A 5,875-nucleotide genomic window follows, 5' to 3' on the forward strand; every position below is an offset into this window, starting at 1 on the left:
GGCTGGGCTGGGCTGCTGGCAAGGCCCAGAGCAATAAACCTCTGACCTGAGCTCCTAGAACTGACGCTGAGTTTGAAAACTTGGAATAATAAGCCTCTCGCTCTCAGGGCCTGGAGTCACAAGCCTCTCTTTCTCAGGGCCATAAGTCTCTGGCTCTCTTAACACAGAGCAGCAGTTCACAACCCCTTTGGCAAATCTCTATTCCCCCCTCCCACAAATATTTACATTGTGATCCATAACTGTATCAAAATTAGTTATGAAGTAGTAATGAAAATAATTTTACAGTTGAGGGTCACCACAACATGAGGAACTGTGTTAAAGGGTCACAGCATGAGGAAGGTTGAGAGCTACTGGTCCAGACCTCTAAGCCCCAAGGTTTGTAAGCAGAGCCTGTAAGTCTGATACTCAAGAGTTCATGGGCTTTCAGCATGAGAGACCAAGAGCTAAAGCCAGGAGATTGAAAACCACAGACCTCTAAGACTGCTTCTTTCTCCAGTTCTGATCCACTCCTGCACAGGGGTCTGATCAGGCCTGTGTCTGCCTTCCTTCTGAGGAGATGTGAAGCCCCATCTCAACAGCCTCCCTGCAGCAGCTCCCCTCTCCAGGTGGCCAGGTGGGAATTGCAGACCATTATTGTTTCCCAGGACACTGACATTGCAGCCAAGTTTATTGGTGCTGGGGCTGCCACAGTTGGTGTGGCTGGATCAGGGGCTGCCATTGGGGCAGTGTTTGATAGTCTGGTTACTGGCTGTGCCAGGAACCCGTCTCTCAAGCAACCTCTCTCCTCTCCTATGGCATTCTGGGTTTTGCCCTATGCCTTAGTGAGGATTTTTATTGCTGTGAAGAGACACTATGACCACAGCAACTCCTCATGACAGTAGAGGAGGCAGACGTGGTGCTGGAGCTGAGAGTGCTACAGCTTGCAGACAACAGGAAGTTGACTGAGACACTGGGCAGTATCCTGAGCATAGGAAACCTCAAAGCCCGCCCCCACAGTGACACACTTCCTCCAACAAGGCCATACCTAACGAGGACTATGGGGGTCCAGCCCCTCGATAGTCCCCTCCCAGGGTCCGCGGAAGGCTCTATCAACCAGCAGAGAATCTCTAGGGTCGGTAAATCAGTCTACGCACTCAGAGTTCTTTGATCCATACGCTTTAATTCCTCTGGCATAACATCCTTTATACACAGCTTCAGTTCTGTTCTCATGTCTAGCTCCTTTCTTGCCTGATTTCTCTCTATATTTATCTACTGTCCCCTCTATGTTCTATCTTATTTCCTTCATCTAGTTCTGTCCCTTCTAGGTTCTCATCTATCTAGTTCTTTCCCCCATCAGCTTCTCTCCCGTCTCCTTCTCTCTCATCTGACTCTTTCACATCTTGTTCTTCCCCATCTGTCTCTTCCTCATCTTCCATCTCGTTCCTCTAGTCCTCTCTTTTAGCTCTTCAATCTAGTTCTTCCCCATCTCAGCTCGTTCCTCTCCAGTTCTTACCCATCTCGTTCTTCCATTTTCTTCTCTCTTCTCTGGCCTGTCCTCTGCTTTACAGTTATATATCTCCCCAAAATCACAATCCTCCCCTCCACCCAGGACACTCAGCCTGAACTTCCTCAGGCAGTGATTGTCCACTATCAGGATCAAATGGAGGGTTGATAAGAATTACAAAGAAGGGCACTAGTTGTTAATTACCATTTGTGACCCAAAGGGGAAGTGACTAATGAATCAACTAAAGGCTAAATATGGGTAATATCTAAGAAGAGGGGTCTTACGTGCACAACTATAACCTTAAATGTGTTTGGTAAAGGATGTTAAAAATCTATAAGTTGCTAGGTCAATGGGAGAAAATAAAACTGTCTTCTTTTTTCCTGTGGCTCCTATCTGTCCAAGCTGTCTGCCGTTTTTCTGCAGGGTGGGGGAAAGTGTGCTCAGTCTCTAGGCAACCTGTGTACAGCTAGATGCCTCTGGTGATACAGGGAGGTTTGAACTGGGAGTTCTGGCTGAGCATAGCTGTTAGCACAGAAGTTTATCTAAATATTCCTAGAAGTGGTTAGGTAAGTAGTTAGAGGTCTATAAAGTTAGTAAGGCTGTAAGAAAGAAGGGCCTAAGCTAAATTGTGTAAAACTATTACTTAGTGTCCACCTGGCCTAGGCGGCGTCCTCTTGTGAAGTTACTGTAAGTCAGGAGACTTGTACGTGGGCTGCTATCACTTGTTAGTCCTTGGAAGTTGGGCGTCCACCTGGGTGGTGTATCCTGTAGTCCTTGAAAGTGGCCAAGGGAGATATCTGATTCCAGAGAAAGCCTTTCTCTGAGGCTGTTCTCCAAATTACCTGGAATGTGTATGTCCAGAGAGTGCTCAGTCTACACTGTTAGTCCTTCTTAGGGAAAAGTCAATTGGGAAAGCTATGAAGGCACACATGATTTTCATAACAGAATACAGCTGATATATAACAAGCCAAGTAACACCAAAAACTCCTTGGGATTTGGCTTCCTCTGGAGGAATTCCATGATCCCTCCAGGTAGTGACTTTGCCATAACCAGCTGAGTTCTTATGATATATTCCTGCGGCCCGCAACACATACCCACTCTAAACAAAGTCATACCTCCTAATAATACCACTCCCTATGAGATTATGGAGGCTGATTACATTCAAACTACCACATTTCACTCCCTGGCCCCATAAGCTTGTAACAATACCATAATGCAAACTTCATTTGGTTCAACTTCAAAAGTCCCCATAGCCTCAACAATGTTTTAAAGTCCAAAGTTCAAAGTCTCTTCTGAGATCATGAAATCTCTTAACTGTAATCCCCTATAAAATAAAAAAAATCACATACTTTCAACATATAATGGTACAGGATATATATTAACATTCCAAAACATAGGGAAAGGGGGTATAGTGAGGAAATACTGAGTGAAAACCAGCCGGGCAAACTCCAAACTCTGAATTGTCGTGTCTGATGTCAAAACACTCTTCAGATCGCCAACTCTGTTCAGCTTTGTTGACTGCAACACACTTTTTTCTCTTGGGTTGGTTCCTCTCCCTTTTAGCAGCTCTCCTCAGCAGGTAACCCATGACTCTGGCATCTCTTAGGTTCTCCAAGGCAACCCAGACTTCAACTTCACAGCTTCACACAATGGCCTCTCTACTAGGCCTCCACTCAGGGGCACTCCTGACACATGCTTGGCTTCAGCAGCTTTATTCCATAACTCCTTTCCTCTATCCTTAACTCTAAACCCAGAACCACATGGTCTAAGATGCCAAGTTCTGCTGCTTTCTGGGGCTAGAACATGGCCCTATCATTCAATTACATCTTCATCAGCTTTCTGTCTTTCACTGCCTAAGCTTGGCTGTCCTGAAACTTGCTCTGAAGACCAGGTTGGCCTCAGACTCCGAGATCTGCCAGCCTCTGCCTTCTCACTGCTGGGATAAAAGGTATGCCCCACCACACCTGATTCTAAGCTTTTCTTTAGTTTCTTTCCACAAGTTGGAAACTTAGCTAGGTGGGATCTTGCCCTGAAGTCACCACTCCCATTATTTCATTTCTTAGTCTATTTATCTCTTCGAACACAAGATTTAATTCCATTCCACTCCCTGGTGCTCTTTTTCCTCTTCAAAATTTACTTTTTGTAATTTACCCTGCTCAGCTTGCTCCTTTTCATTATAAATCTTCATTAGAGTTACCACTAATATCCACATGACAGAATCTATACTAAGCTGATTTGAGATTTCTTTTTTCTTTTCTTTTCTTTTTTTTTTTTTTGGTTTTTTGAGACAGGGTTTCTCTGTGGAGCTTTGCGCCTTTCCTGGAACTCACTCTGTAAACCAGGCTGGCCTTGAACTCACAGAGATCCACCTGCCTCTGCCTCCCGAGTGCTGGGATTAAAGGCATGCGCCACCAACGCCCGGCTGATTTGAGATTTCTTTTGCCAGTGAAATGAATCCAAAACTCTTCACTTCAGCCTCAGGCAGACTTTTTGGACAAGGGCAAAAGACAACCACTTTCTTCATCAAAATATCACAAGAACGATCTCTAGGCAACATACTAAGATTCTCTCCTCTGAAACCTCTTGAGTGAGCCCCTGACAGCTCAAATAACTCTTAGCATCTCTGTCTTCCATCCACCTACTAGTATGTACCATTAAGCAATACTTAAAACATTCTACTGCTTTCATAACCCAAAGTACCAAAGTCCTAATTCTTCCAAACAAACACATGGTCAGGCCTATCACAATACCCCACTCCTGGTACCAACTTCTATCTTAGGGTTTTTATTGCTGTGACCACAACAACTCTTCAAAAGAAAATATTTGAGGGGACTTGCTTACAGTTTCAGAGGTTCAATCTGTTATCATCATGATAGAGAGCATGGCAGCATGCAGGCAGATGTGGCACTGGATCTGAGAGTGCTACATCTTGCAGGCAACAGGAAGTCAACTGAGACACTGGGTGGTATCTTAAGCATAAGAAACCTCAAAGCCAGCCCTCACAGTGACACATTTCCTCCAACAAGGCCATACCCACTCTAACAAAGACACATCTCCTAATGGTGCCATGCCCATTGGGATTATGGGGGTCAATTACATTTAAACTATCACACCCTGCCTGAAGCTCTGGGACTCTTCTGTTTGATGGTCACCTTCTCCATCCTCTTCACCATGTATTCTGGCTGATTTTACGTGTCAACTTGACACAAGTTAGAGTCATTAGAGAGGAAGGAGGAGTCTCAGTTGAGGACATGCCTCCATGAGATCTAGCTGTTAGTCATTTCTCAATTAATGATCAATGGAGGAGGACTCAGCCCTTTGTTGGTAGTACCACCTGTGGTAGTTTGAAAGCAAATGGCTCCCAAAGGGAGAAGCACTATTAAGAGCTATGGCTTTTGTTGGAGTGGGTGTGACCTTGTTGGAGGAAGTGTGTCACCATAGGGGTGGGCTTTCAGGTCTCTTACATGCTCAAGCCACACCTAGTGTCTCAGACTACTTCCTGCTGCCTGCACAAGATGTAATACTCTCTGCTATCTCTCCAGCACCATGTCTGCCTGCACGTCACCCAGTTGCACCAAGATGATAATGGACTAAACCTCTGAAAATGTAAGCCACCCCAATTAAATGTTTTTCTTTATAAGAGTTGCCGTGGTCATGGTGTCTCTTCACAGCAATAGAAACCCTGTGACACCACCCCTAGGCTGGTAGTCCTGGGTTCTAGAAGAACAGACTGAGCAAGCCATGAGGAGCAAACCAGTGAACAAACAGCTCCCCTCCATGGCCTCTGCATCAGTTCCTGCCTCCAGGTCCCTGCCCTGCTTGAATTCCTGTCCTGACTTCCTCCAGTGATGGACTATGACCTGGAAGTGTCAGCCCAGTAAACCTTTTCCTCCACAGCATGTCTTACATCATCTTCCAAATTTGCGTAGCATGATGATGCTCCAGTTGCCCACAGTGGTGGGATTAATTTCATCCTCTTAGGGACTGGGAGAAAGCTCAGTCAATAAAATGCTTACCACATGTGTATGAGGACTGGAGTTCAATCCCCACTCCAGGACCCATATAAAAAAAGCTGAATTAGTGATTGTCTTGTCTCAAAATAAGAGGTGGGTGGTACCTGAGGAACAATACCTGAACTTCACCACAGCAAGGCCTCCTTTGGATTACTTCCCAACAAATCTCTTCGAAATCACACTATCACACTTCTCTCTCTCTCTCTCTCTCTCTCTCTCTCTCTCTCTCTCTCTCTCTCTCTCTCTCTCTCAGGTCTGTTCAGGAGAATACAAACCAAGATGAGACACTTTGATTTCCGGTATTCCAACTTCTAGCCCTGCAGTAGGCTTCCAGCGGTGTCCACACAGTGGGTTCCACACAGAGGGTTCAGGGCTAACA

At 45.4% G+C, this 5,875-nt stretch overlaps 1 pseudogene; it reads left to right on the forward strand.

The window, feature by feature from the left end:
* The first annotated feature begins 330 nt into the window (after nt 1–330).
* LOC102919198 (ATP synthase F(0) complex subunit C1, mitochondrial pseudogene) lies at nt 331–4,669 on the forward strand (annotated as a pseudogene).
* Nucleotides 4,670–5,875: the final 1,206 nt, after the last annotated feature.

Source organism: Peromyscus maniculatus, chromosome 6 (genome assembly GCF_049852395.1).
Source record: "Peromyscus maniculatus bairdii isolate BWxNUB_F1_BW_parent chromosome 6, HU_Pman_BW_mat_3.1, whole genome shotgun sequence".
Taxonomy (NCBI): Eukaryota; Metazoa; Chordata; class Mammalia; order Rodentia; family Cricetidae; genus Peromyscus; species Peromyscus maniculatus.